Source organism: Etheostoma spectabile, chromosome 22, assembly GCF_008692095.1.
Source record: "Etheostoma spectabile isolate EspeVRDwgs_2016 chromosome 22, UIUC_Espe_1.0, whole genome shotgun sequence".
NCBI classification, from domain to species: Eukaryota; Metazoa; Chordata; class Actinopteri; order Perciformes; family Percidae; genus Etheostoma; species Etheostoma spectabile.
The window spans coordinates 18071570-18095759 of record NC_045754.1 but is presented as its reverse complement, the minus strand read 5'-3'; the positions used below and the strand labels follow the sequence as shown (position 1 = coordinate 18095759).

Here is a 24190-nt window from a genome sequence, read left to right as displayed (position 1 = left end):
TCAAAAGCTTTTCCTTAACCTAACAACGTCAAAAGGGACGCCAATAGTCCCAACCAAGCATGTGTTATATCACAACAATAACAACAAAGCCACCTGACCAAGCGTCTGTATTTTACGAGATGGGAGTGAGACTGTGTTGAATGTGCCTGACTATGTGAACCATCAAAGGGCAGAGGGACCCGTTGCCAAATAGGGTTATGGTACCTTAAGTGGCTATTGCCAGTATGCAATTTCCAAATGACACAAGTTTAAGGCCAGTGCTAACGCAGAAATACCAACTGAGATATAACAAATTGTGAAGCAAAATAAATGTATTTCTTGACAGCTAGAGTGCAAAAAATAGGGTTACAAATATACAAAAATAAACTAGCCCATCGTTGTGACAACTCCTTCATGATCTTCTCGCATTTTCTGTGCAAAAATTCAATCACACAAAAATAACAACAAAATGTATTCAATCGCAACAACTGTATCCACCTCAATCTTTTTCACTGATTTCAGTTTTAGTGGACTTTGACATGCCAATTAACACCCTGGCCTTCACCAACAGCAAGCCATGTTAAACGTACTTACCATTGAGGGAGCGCAGAGCTAGAGAGCTCTATGGAAGCTGACTGTATCAGCTGTGTTGCACCTTTTATTCAGGCTAACCCCCACCTGTTGGAGTATACGAGGCATAGTTTACAGATAGTTAGGCTGACTAGCTGACACTAGCTGACTGACACTGGAAAAGGGTTGCTCCAGTCTTGTTGCACAGGTATTGCACATGTGAATAATAATAATAAAGGAATTCTACTTTTACTGTCACGCCTGCCAGTAAACATAAATCTACTGTCATTTCAGACCCTGAATTTCCCTCCTCATCCAGCAGTTATCCTTAGCCCCTTTGGATTTATTTGCACCCACCACTTCCTGTTTTGGCCACGTAAACTTGCTTTTAACCTGTTCTGTTCGTGAGTTTTGCTTTTGAGTCCACACCACTTAGTGAGACACATTACATAATCTGCAAATTAACTCACAGCTAAACCCCCTCCCTTCTCTCCATCCTTGTCTCCAAAGTATGGCAAGTCTTGAAGAACGCACATTTAGGCTATGAATTGGCTGGCTTTGCTTAAACCTCATTTGGCAAACTGTGTACAATATCTGCCGCATGTCGGCTCGGCTTTGTCACAGAGAGGGAGAAATCTTATTCCGAGAGCAGATCCATAATCACCGCTGCAATTATATCCAAAGCCATTTGAGGGGACACCTTCATGGAGGAACAACATTTTAAACATTTTGTTATACAAATATGTTTGTTTTTATGGAGCTTCATGAAGTTGCCCTTTAGGCCTACATATCTCTGGAGTTCTAAGGGCCTTGTTATAAGAAGAGATGTATCTGTGAATTATCTGCCTCTGTTTGACATCTGGTTCCAAGGGTGTTCACTTAGAACAAGATGTGAAAAGGAATTTCCGGATTTAGAGCTAAAATATCCAACATTTCTAATTTAGTTTTTCTAAAATCTCAATCTTTGAAAATTGGAAATGACAAGGGACTGCAGTCCGGACAGCAGGCAAACGGCTGTGATCACTCATAACCACAAAGAGAGGAAGCTATTGACACACTGAGTCAATAGGAAAAAAACTACAGCTGGATGGGAGATTGGAAGTATTGACAGGACTTTCCTGTTTCTAACAAAACAAACATCTAATATTACAGATAAGTAATGAATACATCAATATAAATTAGTTCAGCTTTAGGTCGCATTCAAACTGCCTGCCAGTGGTCTGGCAAAAATGTAGGTCTTTCCATTCATTTTGTGGGACACTCAAAATAATGCAGTGGGACTGCAGCAAAAAGTTGACACTGACCAGATCCCGTCTATGGAGAGCCTGTTCACTCCCTATTTAGCCCCATTGTACCGAATTTGGTTGCAGTTCCAGCAGAGTTCTACTGGGGGTGATCGCAGGCGAGTGCAAAATGAATGGGACCCTATGGTGAGTTGCCTCTCTCGTCTGATTGTCATTGAGAAATCTCCGATTTGATTGCAGTTTTTGCAAGTTCAAAATGGATTATAGGTCGAAAGTTGAATGTGTACTTTTGTCCTTTTGTCCTTCATAACAACCTGCTTAATCTGCTGATGAATGCTGATTGGTCAGTAAAGGACTGATTACGACCAGAGATCCCGCTTGATGGCATCCGAAGCGGAACCAGAATATCAGAGTGAAGATTTCGGCGTGGTCTTTAAAACTTCAGCAAACTTCTTTCCAGCCCGTGTATTGGCAGGGAGAGCCTAACCTGCCCGCTGTGTTTTCGATGCATCGAGAGAGAAAAAGGAAGTGACTCAGAGCTTGCCGTAAAGCAGTATCTCTGGCCATACAATGTGAATAATGTCACTGACTTTTTAAAAGGCTTTTTAGAACAAAAAAAATACATAAAAAAATCTAACACCCAGCAGTGTGTATTTTCTTAGCCTCCCCTTTCGACTGCAAAGTTATTCAAATGACTAGACAAAACATTATATCCTGAGAAAAGTGGATTTTGAGGGGTGTAGCTCCATAGACCACTTCATATGGGACCAGAGTGGAACTGCAACCAGTTCAGAAGCCGGAGGTTTCCAGTGAGTGAAATTCTCCCCTTATTAGAAGTTCTCTAGACCGACTCAACATTTTGGAGAATCGCAATGGCCAGCCATGTAACCAGGAACCATCACTGCCTTTATTGCTGCCACACAAAAAAAACAAAACTCAAGCACTGAACTGCCTGGGAGTTTGTATAGTAGCTGAATGTTTCCTGCAACAACAAAGCACTCGCTGTGTCTTGCTCATCTCTTTTCTTTCTCTCTCTCTCCTATGAAACAAAGCTGCCTTCAAGTGCTGTCGGAAACGTCTAAATCTGTTTACCAAATTGGCGGATTGCTTTTTTTTGGTGTGAATGGCCCATTACTCTTTAGAGGCTACGCTTTAGGCTTTAGACAGTAGCACTAAGAGTGAGGAGTTGTAATTTATCTGTCAGCCATGCAATGCTGAAGCTGGAAGTTACTAGTTACTGTGTGTCACAACATGCGCTGGTGGCTTTAATGGGCTCAGACACTCAGTGTGCACTCACCCATGTTGTACACTCATCTTGTAGTACAAGAGGATTGTATACAAACTGCTGATGTAGTCAGTTCCTATTGTGTAAAGAAATAAGATAACATTTTATTATGCATTTCACCATTTCAAAAAAAGGTAACACGACAATGGTCCCTGGTATAACAGGGGAGGGTATATGCAGGATTATTTTATGGGGAAGGAGTTTCAGTAATACTGTATGGCTGCTTCTGGAAATATTATGATTCCATGCATTGGTGTTCTGACTAAGCTTCATAATATATCTGCTGTCTCAACAATAACAGTCACGCATTGGGAACTTTTCTATTAGAGGATGATAAACTTAACCTTTAAATTTACACACGTTTCCCCAAAACTGCTGATCTAGCTCTTTTACTTATTAATTAATTAAAGTTTTCCACATGTTAAAACGCAAGTGATGTTGTAACTTCTACCCTACCCCTCCTCTATTACCCATACTGCCCTTTTTGTCACAGCAGCTGTTACAAACACCCCCAGCAGGCTGAGGTCGGCTCCCTGCTCCCCCCGCCTGGGCCACACTGCCTACTGCTTCCTGGATGCATGATGGCTACGTGGAAAAAAATTCAGAAAGAGATGCAAAATTTGTAGATGAGCCACAACAGATCTGCTCCTGATTGAGCCGCACTGGAACAGGTTATTTAAAAAAAAAAAACAGGCCCTTTAGCCTTCCTATGATTTCAACTCTAATGTAATGCTGGATAGTTGATAAATAATAATTGCATCATATTTTAATTGTGACTGTAACTGCTTTGCTAGTTCCAGTTAACTATTACTAAGGCATTTGCTGAAAAAAATGATTTTATTCATTCGCATGATTGCCATAGTTTTAAAAACCTCCAAAACACCAACGTGCAAAAACACAAGCTTTTGTTTTGGAAAGTCACAGCTGGGAGGGCATGAGACAGGAGGTCTCCACGCTGCAGCTATGCCGGACTCAAATATGATTTTGGTCCCGGTGATTATTTGTGAAATTGTGCAAATGACACGTTTTTCAAGTCATTTGAGAAGGAAGGAGTGGTAGCATGCAAGCTCCCGAATTCACACTCGTCTGAGACATAGAGTTTTGGATAATGTTCAGATTCGCCAGCTTTACCTACGTTAAAATACACAATGACTGAGGAAGCCTAGTGACGAGTCCATAGCAACCAGTTCACGAGTTAAGTGAGGAAATCTACTGAAATGGCCACTCTAATAATGGAGTGTGACGTGTAACATGAGAAAGCAGAGGTTAAACCATGTAGCCTATGTCATGATATCCCAATCATTTTGGAGGGTCATAGAAAAATGGAATCTGATATAGGCCACATTATAAAGATGATGTGAACAGCCAAAGAAAAAATCTGATTCAAGCAAAAAATCTCAATTAAGCATTACGACTTGTGTGAATGTAGCCAAGGACTTAATTTGGAATAATTCACAGCAATTGTGTAAAGTGCATCCTCCTCCTCCCACCAACTGTCTATACCCTGTCTCTCATTACTATCCCCCCACCCTTTTCATTCCTATAATTACCATTCTACCCACTCTCCTTTCGCTCTCAGTCCTCCCCTTTTCTTTCATGGCTTTGGGCCACATCAGTCCTCTGATCTCCCCTGCTTCTTCTTTCACCTTACCGCTCTTTTTCTCCTGTGCCTCCATGTCTCTTCTCTGTTACCTGTGTGTTATCCCTCCCTTCATTATGCAACATCCTCTCCTCTGATGCGTCTTGTTTTTGCGGGGGTCTCAATGGATCCATCAAGGATTCCTCTAATCCAATGTATTCTGTTCATAATGCGTATGTCCTCTGAGGCCAACAGAAAGATCTGTCAGTGGAGCAGCAGTGAAGACCATTCGAAATAACCTGAAAAGAGCTGTAGCATTGGTGGCTTGTTTGTGCGCCAGAGAACAGTATGTATACAATTTCCCTGAAGACAACTGATCCTTTAGTTCCACAAAGCACATGCATTTTTAGTTACACAAAGCACACATTTTGGATTTCACAGGTGAAATCCAAAATGGCTCTGAAAATGAACTGCATCACCATTTATGCCTCTGGGCGGCCTGTGTGCATTTTGCTTTGTGTTGCAGAGTGCGGCAGAGTGAGGCCGGCCGCTGCATAATTTGAAAAGCTGAGGAATGATTTCGTCAAGGTTTAGATTGCCAGGCATCTGTTATAATTATGTCAAGCTCCAGTAGGTTTCACCCTCCCATGGGTTATTGCTCCCTCGGGGCTAAAATTCTTGTTGATGTGTCTCAATCAAGAAAGTGAATATCATAACATATACTTGTGGAGTTTGTGAGCTGATGAAGGTAAAATAAATACATGTATACAATAATGTTGATTATTAATATAGTGTACACCTTAATTACAACCATCAGCAGTTGATGGGTAGTTCTCTGTATCAATAGCCGCCAGATTTTTTTCATTTAGAATAAAATGCATGCATCATGAGTGTTCAATATCATGCATACAATACATTGTTTTTCCATCGCTAGATATTATTGTGTTTGCTGCTGCAATGACCCAATTTAACTAAAGCATAATTTACATATATTATGACGAATATGGTAATAGAGACGTCAGTGTGAGGGCAGCGCCATGACGGCGAGACATGTTTTACAACATGAGCTACTTATAAACCTGCAGCGACCTTTTTCACGTTTCTGAATGAACGTTGGTACAACTCCATAACTCTCCCTGTATGTTTAACTCAAAAATCTATTGATCGACTCCAGACTGTCCAGAACTCAGCTGCCAGGCTTTTAACCAGAACAAAGAAATATGATCACATTACTCCTGTTTTAGCTTCATTGCACTGGCTCCCAGTATGTTTTAGAATTGACTTTAAAATTCTATTGATCACTTTTAAAGCTCTTCATGGCCTTTCGCCTTGTTATATCTCTGACCTTTTAGTACCATATACACCAGCACGCACCTTGAGATCCTCGGGCAGAGGTCTGCTATCTGTTCCAGAGTCTCGAATGAAAACTAAAGGGGACAGAGCGTTTGCTGTCAGGGCCCCGAGGCTCTGGAACAGCCTGCCCGAGGAAATCAGGTCAGCTGAGTCAGTGAACTCTTTTAAGTCGCTTCTTAAAACATACTTTTATAGGAGAGCCTTTCCCGATCTTATTTGACTTTATTTTTACCCCTCTTATTTTCATTGTATTTTACAAATGTTATATTTAACTGTATTTCAGTCTTTTAATGTTCTTATGCTTTTGTATTTGTTACTTGTTAAAGCACTTTGTAACTTGTTTTGAAAAGTGCTCTACAAATAAAGATTATTATTATTATTATTATGTTGTTTATCTTTTACAATTGAACATGGTGCTATGTCACAGCAGTAAACAGGGTGATTTGAGGCATGCAGCTTCATCTGACCTCTTTCCATCACTCCTGGCTTCCAAACTGGGTGACACGATGCACCTGCCTGCCCATGTGGTCAGCTTGTTTTCCACCTAACCAGTGTGAAGGTAATGGATGTCAAGATTTACCCCATCTTGAATGATGCAGCTGACTTCTGAAATACACTTGATTAATACAGGTAAATCTGCAACAAGCTTATCTTAGCTGTTAAAAGACAGCATTTATTAAAGAATGGATCTGGGATATGTACGGAAGGCCATTTCCACCAGCAGAACAAGTCATACAATTGAAAAGGCAGTCTAAATAAAATAAGTTGACTTACTTGACTTTTTTTGATTTCATAAAGTTGACTTCCTCTCCCAATTAAAATTTTGCCACTTTTATTTTTTTAAAGCGACTATTAATTGAATTTTCTTTTCCTGGCAAAAATGGGCTTCCATCACCCTGGAAATCCAGATTTCCCGCGAGAGCACAATTTGAATTTGCTCAGCGAGTTACTCTGGCATCGCGTAACGCTGCTCATTAACTAAGCCCTTATAGCCGATCTGCACCAATCACATCGGTCATCAGTCATCGGTCATCACATCACCAGTTAGCTCTGCTGAAAGCTAAGCGTTTGGGGCTCTGGATACGTCACCCTGTGTGTTGTTGTGATTGGTCGTAGTGTTATCCAATTGCGTGCAGTGAGATTTTTAAATGCACGCTTGGTGCCGCCCCTTGGAAATGGTCGACTTTCATTACTCAATGCCAGACCCTTAATTTTTCGGATTTGGGTCTGGATTATTAGGCTAAGCTTCCACAGTTTTGAAAGAAAACTGCAAATAGCCATAATCTTTTTAGTTCCAGAATGCCATTGTTGTGAGGTGGAAAAGCCACTAAAACAGCAGATATAGGCCCCACAGGGGGTTTAAAATCTTCTTTGATAGTCATGCTAATGAAATTGTTTAAAGTAGGTGGACAGCTCCTTAAGGCGAGGAGAAGCATCACAGGTTTTACAGAATCTTGATTCAAATCCTCTCCCTCAACGCTGGGTGTGTTTTCTAGACCAATTCTGAATTTGCATTGAATTACCATGTTGCTATATACACATTGGCAATCTAAAGCAATCCATATGCATTATTCAACTTATCCATACATCATTCAACAGCACTGCAAAGTCCAACTTTAAAAACTTTATGAATTGAAAGCCATGTGATGTTCAAACAGAACATCATAACCTACATACAGCACATGAGTGGGTCAGAACATTACTCCTTTCAACATCACATTGTGTAATTAACAATACAACATTCTTTGAATACATGGGTTACCCTTAATCTGCCTTTTGTGATGTTTATGGTTCTCTCTGTTATCTTTGTTCCCAATGGTATACACATGTTGAAGGCATGAGATGAGAGTGTCACAGTTGAATCAGTCTCACTCAAGCACTGCCTGTGTGTCTGTTTCACTATTGTAGAGTTAGGCAATTTGCATGTTGCTTATCCAAGCAATGTTGTTTTTGTGCATGTCCACCAAAATGTACAGTATGTCCATGCCTGTTTGTCTTACCGTTAAGCTGAGCGTGTACTTGTGTTGATCCTACCCAACTGTTCTGGTTTTTGTGTTGTTGCCATTTAGCATTAGTATAACCGACTTTTGTTGTATAAGGCCAAAATATGATAGCTTAATCGTTTTATTTGTTTTAGGGCGACCTCTTCCCACCAGTGCAGGGACATCGGATGTAAAATAGCCTCCAGGCTAATTTAGACAATTTTTGCCTTTGTGTATTATTAGTGTGCTTTGTCCCTGATAAATAAACCTGAAATGAAATAAACAAATAAAGCATCTTTCCTTTCTATTTGAGAGGGCTGTTGGATTAAAGTTTTTTTTTTTTTTACTTCAATGCCACATCACAATGTGTACAACATGGCATTGCTCTTTCAACAATTACTCACATGTAATCAATGAGACCAATTGTATGAAAACAGAATTGCTGTAGGCCAATGATCTCACTCAGAGCTCAGAATCTATGTGTGTTTTATGGCTTTTATGAGAAATATAGATTGGCACAGTGTGTTTCTTCCTGTTGCATAGTCTCAGATGGTTTTCCATAGTCAGTCCATTACAACTGGCTTTCCGAGGATTTCCACTTGCGGTTTTTATAACGCCCAAGTTGCAGATGTAAATGTATTATCCTGGCTAAGCTTATGCGTACTGAAATAACAAGCTCTCAAAGCAGGAAGTTGAGCCACAGCAGTATATTTGTTTTGTTCTAGTTTACAGATTAAGCTTTGTTGAGGCAGTAGTAACTGGCCTTTAACAGTCCCTCAGGCAGAGCCAAGACCAGCTGTGGTGGGTCACATTAACATTTCATTTTCAATCTTTCTCCTGTGATATTTTCATAGTGGGATCACTGATTTTCAGTAAAATGCATGGCTCAGTGATTCCAGAAAGTTTCAGTGTTTGCTGTTAACATACAGCTAAGGAATTTATTTTCGTGATTTTAAGTAACATTACCATACCAACATTACCATAACTGATATGCCAATCAGGATCAGTGGGAGAAAAGCAGCAGGGAAAGTTTCAGTACGTGGCGATTTCATAACAACTAACTTGTCTGCTCTGACCATGACAACAGGTCATTAGCTGCAATGTTGAATGCTTAATTGTATCTATAATTGGTGATAGGGTTAGGGTTAGCTTAAGTGTTATTTACTTTTTACTTTCTAATTCTGATTGTGAGGGTGGGGCCGGTGGGCACCTTAACTACTGCAGAGAAGCTTACCAACACAGCTACTGCACAGCAGCACATAAAGCACATGCTTAAAAACTTCTTAGGAAAGATAGGGGTTCCATTATGCTAAAGGACACAGTGGATCTGAGACAGATGGTTGCCTGGAAGCAGTGAGACTTATCAGACCTGTGTGAAAGTCAACAGCACTGACAGTTGCTCCTCTGCCCTGCAGCTGCATCTGACCCTTCAGCATTCTTGGGACAAAGGATGCAGCCTCCAACTCTGCTGCCCGGCCTAAGCTTGCAGGGCATGAAAAGTGGCAGCTTATTCAGACGAGATTGAGGAGAACAGCAGGTCCTGACAAAGAAAAAAGACCCCACTCTCTCTCTCTCCTGTTAAAACTTTAGTGTGTAACTATTTTTTCTTAATGAACGTCCATTACAATCAAGCAAATGCCGGATGAGTTGATACATAGCTAATTAAGTCTGCCAGCTCCACCAAACTCTCTCTGTATTCCTCAGTATGGCTATGTTCAGATGATTGTCTTCCAGCGTTCCATACGTACATTTTTTGTTCTTGTGTCTCTGTTGTTGTTGGTGTTGTTGTTGAGGTTCGAGGTTGGATTTTACCGGGGAGTGAGTGTGCTGTTTCCTGTGAGACATTGTGAAGCATCCGGAAGTTTTAAGTGGTTTAATAAACCGGTTAATGCAAGAACTTTATTCTTGTCTACAACTTGTAGTGGAAACTTACATTGAGCATGTGTATATAGAACTGTACATAGATGGATAGCCGACTTAAAAGTTCTCCAGTGCACTGGCCATTGGTTTATTTTTAACCCAGAAAATGAATTTAAAACCAATTTGCTTGTTAAAATAGGCCTTCATTGGTTTTGTTAAAAGTCACTACAGATCTGACATCTTGCCCATGTGCAAAACTATGAATATTGTGTGAGAATGTATGCATTTGTGTTTCTATTAGGCCTGGCAAACCAGGTTCCTTTTAAGGATTCAGGTTATTCTGAGTCACCCACTAAACTGAACCGGGTTGTGCGAGTCACTTGAGTCACTTGAGTCAGTATTGCCAGAGGTGGGCCCGAGCCCGAGCTGAGGCGAGCCCGAGCCGAGGTGAGCTTGCAATGTTACAGACTGTCTGCTCGACCTACTACATGTGTACACCAAGACCTCAGTAGGCCTAGCTAGGCTACATTCAGAACCTTCTATGTTATTTCAGGAGTGAAAGAATGTCTTTTTGCCTTACTCTGAGCTCGAGGAGAGACTTAACTCGCTCATCTGAATCAGATCCACTCATAGCCGGCGGATTTGCACGAGCATCGACAACTCACGAGTCACAGAGGACTCGCGAGTTTACGAGGGCTTGTGAGTTCTTGAGTGAATCCCATGGTCTGCGAGCTTCCGGCTCTAAGTCTGCTGGTCGGACTGTCTCTCTGTTCACTCAGTCGCTTGAGTTGACTTGTAGAGTTGTTGTTGCCTGCGAAATTGTAAGTTATAAAGCTTTTTGCAGCGAAGATGGCTAGGAATAGTGGTAGTTTATGTTGCAAGAGGTTTGTGTTTGGCGCTGTTATCATTTTAGATTGAATTGTACCAGACTCAACTGAACCGGGTTAATGATAGTAGAGACTCGCGATTTGTGAGTCAATTTGAAGACTCGGGTTAACGATCCGAGTGAATCACGACTCAAACAGGTCTAGTTTCTACAAACAGTGCAAATGAAACACATAACATAACAAATATTAATAAGTATTATTTAACCTTCCTGATTAAAGGCTGTGTAAAGAAATGACGATGATTTCATTAACCACATTTTTCCTGCCTCTTTCTTCAATGGTCTTCCTAGAGGATGATATATTATAAGGGCTCTATAACACATTGCTCCATCTTTTCCTCTGCATCTTAATAATGGGACAGAAATAGATTTGGAGATGACTTAATGTCAGAGATTGGGAATGAATTGAACAGCTTTGCTCTGCCATTATTCAAGCTGCCCGAAAACCCAGTGTAAAGCACAGTGAGACAAAATCAACGTGTGCAGTGACCCCCCCCCCCCCCATTTCCAACCAATGACATAATTTGTCCCGCCCCTATTATAAGTAACCCTGGTTGTGTGCAATTCCCATTGAAATGGACCTGTGTCTGACCCGACCCACATCTCAACCTGGGTCGTGAAGCCAAGCTGATCAACACTGGTTAACCCTTTCAAGCTGAAAGTCAACCCTGGTTGAAACACTCTCTCTGAAAGTATCTCATCTAAATTGTGTATCAGCTTGTTTCAGCTCTTTACTGTAGTTAGGCTACACTGTAGGTTAGCATCGGGTAAAATATTCAAACCAAATACTCTATGGTTTTTATGGCTACATCATCCCAACAAATAGAAATGCCCCCCATCTCTCCCATTCTCCCTCCCACCTTGAAGCTGTCCATGTGTTTGACTGGTTTTATATGACGTCGTTATGTTTTTTACTTCCTGCGTTTGGTGCATTTAACAACCTCCCCGGTCTGTCTGTGACTTTGTGAAATGCCGTCTATGTCAAAAATCCTAATTATTTGGCCAGGACAGAGCACAGTCCCAACCGCAGATCTGCCAAGGACATACAGCTCTAGCTTCCGTCTTTTAGCACCAGTGATGTGCATGAATGCACTAAAAGAGCGCCAGTCATTGAAAATTGTCATACATTTGGGTGAATGGTAGTCTATATATACAACATTCCACTTCCGGGAATGCTCCGTTGCCGACTGAAATGCCAACTCTGGTGGATTTCTGAGGACTCTGGTTAACTGCTCCTCAGATCTCTACAGGGTAAATCCAGACAGCTAGCACGTTTTTATTCTGTCCTGGAATGCTGTGTGGACTCGCAATACCCTACTCCACTGCATTTTGGAGGAAGATATGGCAATGCAAGACTAGGTAACTGGTGAACTCAACAATTCAATTTGCAACTCATGAACTCAAACATGAACGTTATTCACTCTCCCAACAGAAGATGATGCTCAAGCAGTGTTTTTGCAGAAAAGTTGAGGATTCACCTAAATTCAGATGTCAACAACACGGCTACCGCGGTACTGCTGAAGCCAGATGTAGTTCACATGGATATTTGATTGATTATTTTGGAGGAATCAGTGCAGAATGAAACTGAAAGAATCTTACATTTCTCTGCAAACTATACCTGTCGGGTCTCAAAAAACGAGTACGACGGCATGGAAGAAATGAACATAAAGTATCTCTTATGAAGTGTGAACTTGCACCACACTGTTTTTACGTCTACGTTTTGAGATTTGGAGGACAAACTATAAAAACCTTTTATCAACAAACAGTTTTTCCCTGCATTTTATCATTATCCAGTCCTAATCATGTGTGAGTCCACTTAAGACACTTAAGACAGAGAGAGGGTTTACAAGATTTATGGATGTTAAGAAAAGGACAGAGTCCTAATGAAGATGAATCAAGGCTTACAGAGAGGCCCTGCACAGCTAGAAGCATGGTTGTCATGTCATAACTCTACACATCACATTCTCTGTGAACAACAGAGCAAATCTACTGCACCTACCCCTTTAGGAGATTATAGTCATCTTCACTAAGAGTGTATGGATATAGAGATTTGTAATACAACTTCTTTTTACACCTTGTCAAAACAAAAGGATTAAAGCTGAAGACAGTTCTATCTGATTAAAGTGAACAAACTTAAAATAAAAAGCCGGAGAAAGAAAACACTGATATCAATTTAACAGGATTATTTAAAATATAGTTCAGTTTGGTTTGGCAGAATGCCTTACCAGAAAATCGACCTCTCTTGATCTTAAATCGGGTTATTTTGTTTTCTTTTTCCTTGTTCTAACCAAAGCTATTACAGGATCCCATAATCCATCTGTCTGAATACCTTTGGGTACATCCTGGATCATTTTTCATAACACTATTCATAAGTACTCTGCGAGGGGATAATGACTGAATAATGCAAGCTGTGTTGAGAAAAATGTTACGAGGAGTCCAGGAGAATGAACGGTTATTGGAGAAACTGGCAGAGACTGGCTGGTTGGATGGAAGCCTTTATGTAATCACATGGTCGCTTCTCCCACCACTTCTCTCTTTCTGGCTTTTAGTTTTCCTCCAACAATTTATTGTTCACACACATTCACTCAGAACTCTCATTAATTTTTGTTTTCTGTTTCATATTGCTTGTCTGTCGTCCATGATTCTCTTTCCCCTCTACTATCCATCTGTTATCTCTATTCTTGTTTCAATCTTTTGTCTTGCTTGGTCATTTTACATGTTAAGAACAGAGCAATTTACACTGAGTCAGCAAGGAAGAGGTTTCAGTGCATGTTCAATTCCCAACCATCAATCTTCTTTCACCGAACGGGCACTACATCCAAGGCACAAACAGGGACCTTTGCAGCAGGAGCTCCTTGTTCCTGTGTAGATTACACAGCTCTGAAAATAGCAGAACACAGCGTGAAATAATAATAATAAGTTCTGTCAAAATGTGATAAACGAGAAAGCTTCCGAATGGCAAACAAATGCAAATTAGATACATCATATCCATCGCCCTTTAGCTGTTCTAAAACCTCATGAATGAATGGTCTAACTGGCAAGTGAATTTCAAGCAAACTTTTAAAATGTTGCAAAAAAGAAAAAAATGAAAATGCCAATTAGAAGCATTTCCATCAACTGGTTTAGAGAAACACTACAAACTACACTCCAAAATTTGTCAATTTAAAGGACGTTTTTTTCTGAATTTTGCCGTTTCCATCAACATTTATGCAATACTTCAAAATGTGCATAAAAATCCTTTGATGGAAACACAACATATGACACTACAAAGACACTGCTTTGTTGCCAAATTATTATTATTTAATACTAAATACTAAGTATTTTACCTTGTAATATTTCTGCATTAAAATATCTAAAAACGACGATACTTATTAATTTTGTTGAGTTGTCTACTTACATTTTCTCAAACGTTTCCAATGATGTTGAAACCCAGAGAAATCTGTCATTTGAATACAACGACACAGACCGTGTTGTTTAGTCGCCAATGTCGCTATATAACCTTTGACCTCTCTAGTAACTCTAACACTCATCAAAAAACAGAAAACACCAGGGGTCTCATTTATAAAACTGTGCCTAAATACTTAAATACTAAAATACTAAAAGTGTATGTGCGCCCAAAAGCCGAAAAATTCAGAGCTATGAAACCTTATAAATAGCCCCCAGAATGGCGAAGACCTGTTTTTGGACTGGCATGGAATGGTTCCGGCGCATTGCCTTCTCTACTGGACCCAATTCAGTACATAGATTCAAGAGCACAGCTTTAGGGAATTTAAATCGGCACATTAGCCAGTCGTCGTCGTGGTCCCTGAAGTCTCTTTCTCTCCTGATTCTTCCATTGGCATGGTCCTCCTCCAGTGCCAGCAGTGCCATCATGCAGCATTATGCACATAGGTCACTGCAGTATTCATATGGTTACAACAATTAGAGTGATTGTTAACACCTTGCCAAAATCACAGCATACCCCCCCCACCCCCCCCCCCCCCCCCCCCCCCCGATGATCAGAGAGTATTGTAAATCGAACCTGTAACGAATCTTACCAGACGCCTCACAGCATTTTTTCTGCTACCACCCATCAATTTTTTTATTAATTACATGCCATAGCTTCCTACAATGTGCTATGTTGTGTGGCTCATGCTAGCTGATGCTTGGGTTAATTGAGGGACCCTCAGTGGCAGAAAATGACATGCGTTCAATGACAAAATTCAGTATTATGACTTCGTTCTCATAAAATTAAAAAAAAAAATTTCATTTTAAATAATCCTTTTCTCAAAAGAAAACGTTATTGACATATTATATTATGTTATGACATATTTTCAAAAATGTAAAATATATTCAAAAATTTACTTTATTCTTAAAATAAAAAAAACTCAAAACACAAGATCTCCTGAAACAAAATGTTTAACATTATATTATGACGTTGTCAATATTAAAATTTCTCCTCATACAATTGTGACGATACCACATAACATTAGGCTTATTATTATGAACTATATTCTCAACATTCAACATAACGTCATGACTTTTCTCTCAAAATATTGCTCCTTACATTTTTCTGTGCATTGATAATACATCCATATGAAAAGACAATTCATCCATAATTATGAGAAACAGGGAGTTTTCCAATAATTTCTCACAATGCAGACATATTCTAATGTCCTCTGAGGTTAGCTAACAGCTCTGTGTGATGCTGCCTGTAGACAAGTCAAAACACATTTCTGCTTCAACTGAAACATGTTTCAACTAACTGAAGAGTAATCAGGGAAAGAAATGCAGGTGGGGCTGTCAAATGAATTCAATTCAATTTCAATTCAATTTTATTTATAGTATCAATTCATAACAAGAGTTATCTCAAGACACTTTACAGAGAGACCACACATCCGAATTTACAAGGACCCCAACAGTTCTAATAGTTTCCTCCAGAGCAAGCACAGTGCACAGTGGCGAGGAAAAACTTCCTTTTAGGCAGAAACCTCGGACAGACCCAGGCTCTTGGTAGGCGGGGTCTGACGGGCCGGTTGGGGTTAGAATGAAGAGTGCAATAAATAGAAAAAAATTAGTAGTTTGTAGAAGTTCTTTGTAGTAGTCATGGCTAGCAGGACGCTGTGGGGGCATTACAAGGACAGCAGGACGTAGCAGGACGTAGCAGGACGTTGCAGGACGTAGCAGGACGTAGCAGGGCACCACAGTGTAGCAGTTGAACATGGCATCACAGAAACGTGTAGCGGGACCATGGCAATAGCTTCTACCCTGATTCGGAGCCCCTCTGATCCAAGCATGAATGAAGCAGTGTACCTGTAGCATGTGTAAAGACACTATGAATGTGATGAATGACCTGATGATTTTCAGCTCTCACACTTGTTTCCCTGCTCTTGTTCACATTCACCGATACATTCAGTCATGCGTATCACTTCCTGAAGTGTGTGAGTTCATGCACATTGCAGGTTATCTGAACCCAGCAGGTGCATAAGTAGAGGTAAACTTTGACTCATTTTTACGCACACACACCACACCACACCCCACACCACACACACACACACACACACACACACACACACACGTAAAAACACACAAACACAATGCCTTAACAGCAGGAGGTGAGAGGTCACTGCAGCACAATCTAAGACTCATTACTGTACCTTCCTATCAGTACACATCTGAATGGAGATGAATAGGAAAGGGCAACCATTGCGAGGAAACCATTTACAGTTCTACACAGGTCAACGGATTCTAACCTCACCCATCTGTACCAGCACATGGGAACTAAGGCAGGACAAGACGCTATTAAAGGAGGTTAGGACTTTGGCATTTTCTGTGGTCATGCATTTTGCTTTCTCAGGAAAAGCTGTAGGTTTCACTTGGGCGAGGTCCCGTTACCCTCATGACACGAGAAGTATTATAAACCAGCAACCGGAACTTCTCTCCCAGAAGTGAGCAAACCTTTATTCAAAATCCCATTCTCATTTGTAATAACGGTAATAACTAAACACCCTGCCTTGCAACAGAGGCTTTCTCAACAATATGTATTGTGACTAGCTTCATATGTTTAGATTTAAAAGGATCTTATATCTTTGTTATTTTTTTTGCTGGATCTTATAAACACCATTTCCCATAAACCCTGAGGGCTGAGCAAGCCCATGAGAAGGGCAGGGTCTGCGGCAACTTCAGATTTCTTTAATAAACTTAAAGCTGTAGAAGTTTTTAAACAGCAGAGATTTCAACAAGAAAGATGGAAAAGTGACTAGACAAAAAAGCATTGTTTAGTTTTATGTACAGTAGATGGATGAAATTAAGTCACAAAGACTTTTTCATGGGAGCTGTAGTTTTTTCTTTGCTCAAAAAAAAAAAAAAGTTTCACTCAGTTACATCCACAAAGTTCATTCATTTTTTTAGCCGTAAATCCTGTAGTGGATCCTGATTTGTCTTGGAACATGAAAAGTAAACCCCAGGAACACGCTTCATTTCTTCCAAAATGCAGATGTAATAATCATCTCTAATAATAAAAAAGCTATCTTTACGTCATTCACCTGTCTCTTGTGATTGTTTTTCATAGGGTGCAACAACAACAATGCATACAAACTTTGAGGTGATAAAACAATGCGAAGTGCATACTGAATTAAGTCAAGGGTTCTGCTATGTTGTTTTTGAAAACAAGGCCCCCATTTAAATTGAAATTGAAATTCAATAACAGTTGGATGGTAATAACAGCTATTGCAGGAAATGACAAAGGGCCAGAAAGAAACACCAATAATGACAATAATGAATGAAAAATGAGAAGGGAAACGGCACAGGGAAAAACTACAACATTTTGTCTTTGTACCTTGTCCTTCTTTCCTTTGATAAAAAATACTTCAGAAGCAGTGTGTCAAGTCAGAGATTATATGGCAACAACAAGAAAAAAAACATTTGAGAACGTGCCACTGACCTGCTCTGTGGGCTCACTGTGCTCTGATGGACACACACACACACACACACACACACACACACACACACACACACACACACACACACACACACACTGTGTAGGCTGAGGCCGCAGGTGGTCAGCTACAGCTGCTCATACATTTTTTTAGAGCACAACTTGTGATTGAACTGGTGGATGTGTCATTGCATAATGTAAACCGGAGGCCCACACAGACGGAGCCACTATGTGAGGTGAGGTGAGGTGAGGTGAGGTATTCAGATGGAGCAGTGTTGAAGATAAGGTGATGAGTCAGACACAACACAGGAGGTTTAAAAAGTATTTTATCACCACACCACATCCCTTTCTCTCTCTTTTCTGAATGCCACAAACCTTGGCATCAGCCATCTCTAACCAGGCATCGAAAAGCCCCAGAAAGATCTACACTATCAACAAACTCAGCCTGTCAGATTGCCTGTGTTATGATGGAATGCAGCAATATGAGTCCCTGCGAGAATGTGAGAATTTGCATTCATAACTCAAAGGCTTTTCTGTTTCCACTAGGCGTCCATTACTCTTCTCTGCAATAAACAAACAACAAATTTACACTGTTGCGATTGATGTCTTTCATTAGAGCGGATACAATAATGACAAATATCACAGCCAACAATCTATATGTCTACAGAAACGTCCATTACGCACCATCTGTAATCTCTCTCCTCTGTGAAAACTGTGTGTTGAAGTAATCAGGGGACATTTCAGATTGTCGGAGAACGGTGTAGCAGCAAACACAGAGTTACCAGAGGGGTCTGACTCCAAGTTTGTTCCTTCAGCGTAAAGTATCGAGCAGTAAATTGCTCTCAATTGTTTTGTTTCCCCCCGCGGAGAGCCGAGAGATGCAAGCTTGTCCGGGGGGAGGAAATTAAATTAGCAAAAAAGTTTTTACATCAGAGCCAAGAAACATACAGATGTGTTCATTGTTTTTAAGTTAGTTTTAATTGAAATTAGTTCCTTATTGGACTTTTGTAATTAAATGATTGAATGATTTTACAGGAACAATTTAGATCACAGGAAAAAACTAAAGCATACATATTTTGTATACATACATCCTGGGTACCTACTGGTGAGTATTATGTAAAAGGTCAAATGTTACTGTGTAAGTGCTTTCTTTACTGTTGGATACATTGTGGGGACCAACAGGTGCCAATTTTAAAATGAAATATCATAAAGTTGGAACCTTCTTCTATTTGTTGCACGTAGGTACCCAGTAAGTGCTCTATTTATTTATTCTCTTGCTCTCTGGGTCTAAGACACAGACCTAGGCTATATATCATACAGATATCCCCACACTGTTCTCCATGGGAACCTCAGCAAATAGCTTTCAGTCAACTTCCTGTTTACCAAGAGAACTGCCAGTGTATGTTGTGCAAATGTACAGGCCAATGCACTTTTGTCAGAGAGCAAGTTAGGTCAATTTAGCCACCCACGAAGAAGAAACATGTTAAGGCCACAAGTAGGGAAGACAGAGAGGATGACTGCAATGAAGTGACGAGAGGAGAGTTAGAGAAATGAGAGAGTGAATCAAGGGAGAGGTCATTAGCATTTATTGCAAATCAGGTCTCGACAAGCTTCCTAAAGCCCAGCAAGCTCATACACCGCAACGAGTCTATGGAATTGTTATCTGTCCCAAAGACTGAGGAAAGCAATCTTACTTTACTCTCCTCGCTCTTCGTGAAGCTCACTGCAGACTGATTTATGATAAACAGAAGAATTGGCTCTTGGTGTGTTTACACAAAGTGGCAGTGATTTAAAGCTGAGCTATGGTCAGTCATTTTTATTTTTAAATACACCCATGTTATCATCCTAAATCAGGTTTTGGGGTTGCAGCAGAAAAGAGATAATGGGATAATGAGACCCTTGAAACCCTCCTGTTTGCTCATTGAGATGCTGGTTCTGGCATGAAAAGTTCTTTAAAAAAAAGTCAAGAACTAAAACTTAAGAGGGAAATGCCCAAATTTATAAACATTCCTTCAATAGAGAGAATGCCAAGTTATATCATTTCAGGGTAATGAAGTATATTATACCTCTGTGAAAGTGTAATTTATTGACAGAGCTGAAAGGCCAGAACCTTAGACAGGTGCTGTATATGTATAGGAAAACATTTTGTATATATGCTTAACCGTGTATAATACAGATACGGGATGAACGTCAGTATGAAATTGGCATCACTTCTTAACTGTAATCAACCATTACAAATGAAAGTCCTGCAGCTGTTTTCAGCTCCAAAAGCCCACGCCACCTGCTCAGCACCAACCAGCATACAAACACACGACTCTAAGTGAATGCTAATGTAGCTCTGTATCTGCTGGTCATCATATAAACGTACACATAAAGTGAGAGTATATAAGTGTTGTTACCAAATGGCCGAAAAGTCCAAATGGTGTCCAAAAGTAACTAGCAATTAGCTGTGGGATTAATAAAATAAAGTGTACCATATTGTATTCTTTAATTCTACTTCTAGTTTTATCTAATCAGATCATCTTTGAGTCCAAGTAGACAAAGTTCAAAAGTGTTGGCTGGACAGACGGACTGAGGGACGGACAGACAGGTGGACAGACACACAGACAGACGGACAAACGGTCAGACGGACAAACGGAGAGACAGACTGACAGACAGACGGACAGAAGGACTGAGGGATAGACAGACAGATGGAGAGATGGATGGAAAGAGAGACGGACAGAGAGGGACAGACGGATGATAGACAGAAACAGAAGGACAGACGGACAATTGGACGACAGACGGACAGACAGACAGAAGGACAACCATCAGCTTGGAAGCATACAAATACTTAAGAAAATGAACCACCTCCTACTTGCTACATCATTTTCTAACGATTTATAGAAACACTTTTAGATTTCCGGGTTGTGGGACACTTGCTTCTTATTAATGACTTATCATTGTAGGATAAAGCATTAGTATATGGTTTAATAAATATGTTAATTACATTTTGCTCGCAAATGCTTAACATAAAGTGGTAACATGTTATTGTCCTTCAATAACTTCAACAGCCACTTTCATGATGTCTGCGCTATGGGGAATTGGATCTGCAGGAGATGATGTATACCAACTACTAATGGGAAGTAAAATAAATTCCAATCTGATCTGCTGTAATCACATCTCAACCTCTGTCACTTTAAACTTTCTCCATAACTGGAAGTAGTGTCTCATTAAACACAAATGCCTTGAATATTCTGAGCAGGGGATTTGTTTAATATAAAACACTTTTGACACTCATGGTAATCATAACACACGAGTCCCTTGACCAAGGGTCCGTTAATCTAGAGTAGCAACATGCATGAGGTCTTAAAGAGTTCAGTGAGCTGGAGGAATTCAACTGTGTGTGGTGTGTGTGTGTTGTGGTGTGTGTGTGTGTGTGTGTGTGTGTGTGTGTGTGTGTGTGGTGTGTGTGTGTGTCAGGCAATTGTAAATTCACACAGACCATAACCTTGAGGTTTTACTCCCCTCAGTGTGATGACATGCAAGACTGTGCAGAGCCTGTATTGTGTGTGTGTGTGTGTGTGTGTCTCTTTTTTTATTCTCACAAGCTAATTGCAAGTAAGCTACTTTAATAGTGCCATGAAAGCCTAAACAAATTAAGAACAGACATTTATTTTTATTTATTTCACTTCAGAAAAACTATTATTATTAAGCTCATACTGACTGGACCTACCAGACAGGCTCAGGGGCCCATAAGGTCACGGGTCCTAAATTAAAATGTTGCTATAAAAAAACAAAATACAATCATAAAGAGATGCTAAATACATACAATACATAAAACGACTACAAAGAGACATACAGTGACTACAGAGATACAAATCGACACTCAAACCAATTAACAATAGGGTCTAAACATTCACAGAAGGACCTCAAGGAGGTGCAAAACAATTATAAAGAGACGTAATACAACAATAAAGAATCATAAAATGTCTAAAAACAGATACTAAACAACTACAAAGTGACGTAAAAGGACCACAATAACAACCAAAAAATACTACTGATTGATGAAAGGAATAAAAATAGATAGATGCAAAACATCTTTTAGAAAACTCCAGGCTTGCAGTCTGGACCGGGAGAAAGGGAGACCTTTGGAAACGAGGATGCAAGTCCATCAGTCTTGTTGGTCGGGTAGGCTGACATACATTTCAGTAACATTTCCACCTCGTCCGGCCTTTTTTGGCTCCATGATGGCTTCATCTGCCACTGAGCAACTCTCAAAGGAATGAACGTGGTAAGACTTGAATGCCGTATCGAGTTCTCATTGTACATCCATGGCAGAGTAAAATTAGACAACCTGCTTCCAGTTAACACCGGCGTGCACAGGCCCAAGTGGACATGAGTGGTCATGTGATATGAATTAGATAAAGTAGATGAAATTTCAAATCCACAGAAGTTGAGTGTGGGAAGTTGAGTGTAGAGGACTTGCCCTTTTATGTTTGTTATTTCTATCTTTTGCCATCTCTTCTCTTGTTCTAATCCCGACTGAACCATCCAACATATTAAAGATACTGTCGAGATGTAGATAAAAACATGGCCCGTCAACCAAAAATATGAAAATACAAGCTTGGAATCTGCTGCCAGATTGGTCGACTGATTGAGCTCCTGACAAGTCAAGCTAAGTTTATTAATGCAATGACAATGCTTTCCCTACAGTAAGACTATAGAAAGATTTTAATAATCATCTTCATTTCTGAGCTTAATGAATGCAGCAACCAGCTACATTGGCGCTATCATTGCATAATGTGATAACGTTGAATTCCTCTAATGTATTTTAGTGCCAGAACAATGATCGATGCAGTCTCGCTTCAGTTCAGACCAAGTCTTTAAATTTTAAATGACAAGGTTATCTTTTATTCATGGTTTATATGTCAACATATTGTTGACCTTTTATGCATCTTTGCTTCCCAAACAAGCCATAAGTCAACAACAATAAAGCAGCACAGAGCAAGCTGACACTAAATCAATTGTAAATGTCACAAGCTAATAGTGAACTTAATGACTGGCTAGTACTGTTAGTTAATCAGCTTTCACGGATTAATTTCGGATTATTAGACAAACCTTTGCATTTCAGAAAGAGAGATCTGAATATTTATAATAATAATAACAATAACAGCTCACAATGGTTCATACCAGAGACAGGTGACATGAGGGCTAATGAACAGGTGAAACACATCAGGGTGGGGCAGACAATCACAAAGGCGGAAAAACGCACAAGGCGCTAAGTAAAAGACAACAAGACGTGAAACACGAGGAGTGAAACCTTCACAATAAAACAGGAAACAGACCGCTCAACAACAACTCAGGAACACCTGCTGGTCAGATGTATGAAATATTATAAGTTGAGTAAATGTAAACTCCAACTTAAGATTTTCCAATTTACTTCACCCAAATGACAAGATAAGCTAATTTTTTCCTTGTGCAAAGGTCACCATTTTCGATCAAAATCAATAAGTGAAATCAAAATTGTTATTACGGTAACTTTTGTTAGTCTTGTAATAAATATACAAAAAGGCCTTGCATTGCATGACCTTCTATCTGCAGTATCCAGTGTTGTGCAAGTGACTTATTTCACATGTTAACATTACATTCTACTGTTTTTACTATTATTTTACTTTAAATTAGCAAACTTTGGTTGAAATCATAGGGACTGATTGTGATTACATTTCACGTAAATGATGACACACTACCCATAAATGTATGAGCTACTGATGACCCTCATATTACTTAAGTGTAACAACATCATACACTGTTTCCTGTGAGAGTCCACATAGCCTTTATTTGACCCTTTGGGCAATTACATCCACAAAGATGTTCATTGATCGCCACGCGACCGGGGGTCAACAGGATTTGCTGTCAGTACAACATGAAGTACACAACAAAAAAACTGCTTGATGAAGCTGTCTATTCGTGCAGTTCACACAGTGGTTCAGTGTAGTCTCCCACTAGCTGGAACAAAGGCCTTTTTTGTGCGGGTTGTTATCTTTACACATTTTAGTCTATGGGTCACATGTTCTGATCCTCGCTCCCTTTGTCTCCTCGGGGTTGGACTGCGATCACTGCAGTTAATAGCTTTGCAGCTTTAATGTAGTAGCACTCTTCGAGCGCTAAAATGCAACAGTGGAGATCTCCCCGAATGACCTTCCACATGCCTACTACCACTGTTTGGAATTTTACACAACGGCGTTAGATGAGAAGAATAGACCAGTATCTATATTGAAGGTCAGTTACAGTATGAACTAGTCAGTTGTCCATGTTTGATAAGGTTTTTATAGTTCAAAAAATAGGCCCACATCATCACATACCCTTCCTCATACATGAAGATAGCCATGGGGAACTTTCCATAAGATCATCTCTTAGTGCAAATCTAACCAGCTAGTAAGCTAACTGAAACAACACCATGCCAATCTCTAGGTATAGTGAAGGGTATGTGATGATGTGGGGGGGTTGTTTTAATTCCAAAGGCCAAAAGAACTTTATCAGGATGCATAGTATCCTGG

At 40.0% G+C, this 24190-nt stretch overlaps 1 long non-coding RNA gene across 1 annotated transcript; it reads left to right on the top strand.

Moving 5' to 3' along the window:
* Nucleotides 1–1837: 1837 nt before the first annotated feature.
* On the top strand, nt 1838–22399 carry LOC116672493 (uncharacterized). The gene is made up of 3 exons (XR_004327569.1): nt 1838–1983; nt 5478–5484; nt 22389–22399. It is a non-coding gene; the product is annotated as an uncharacterized LOC116672493 (long non-coding RNA).
* Nucleotides 22400–24190: the final 1791 nt, after the last annotated feature.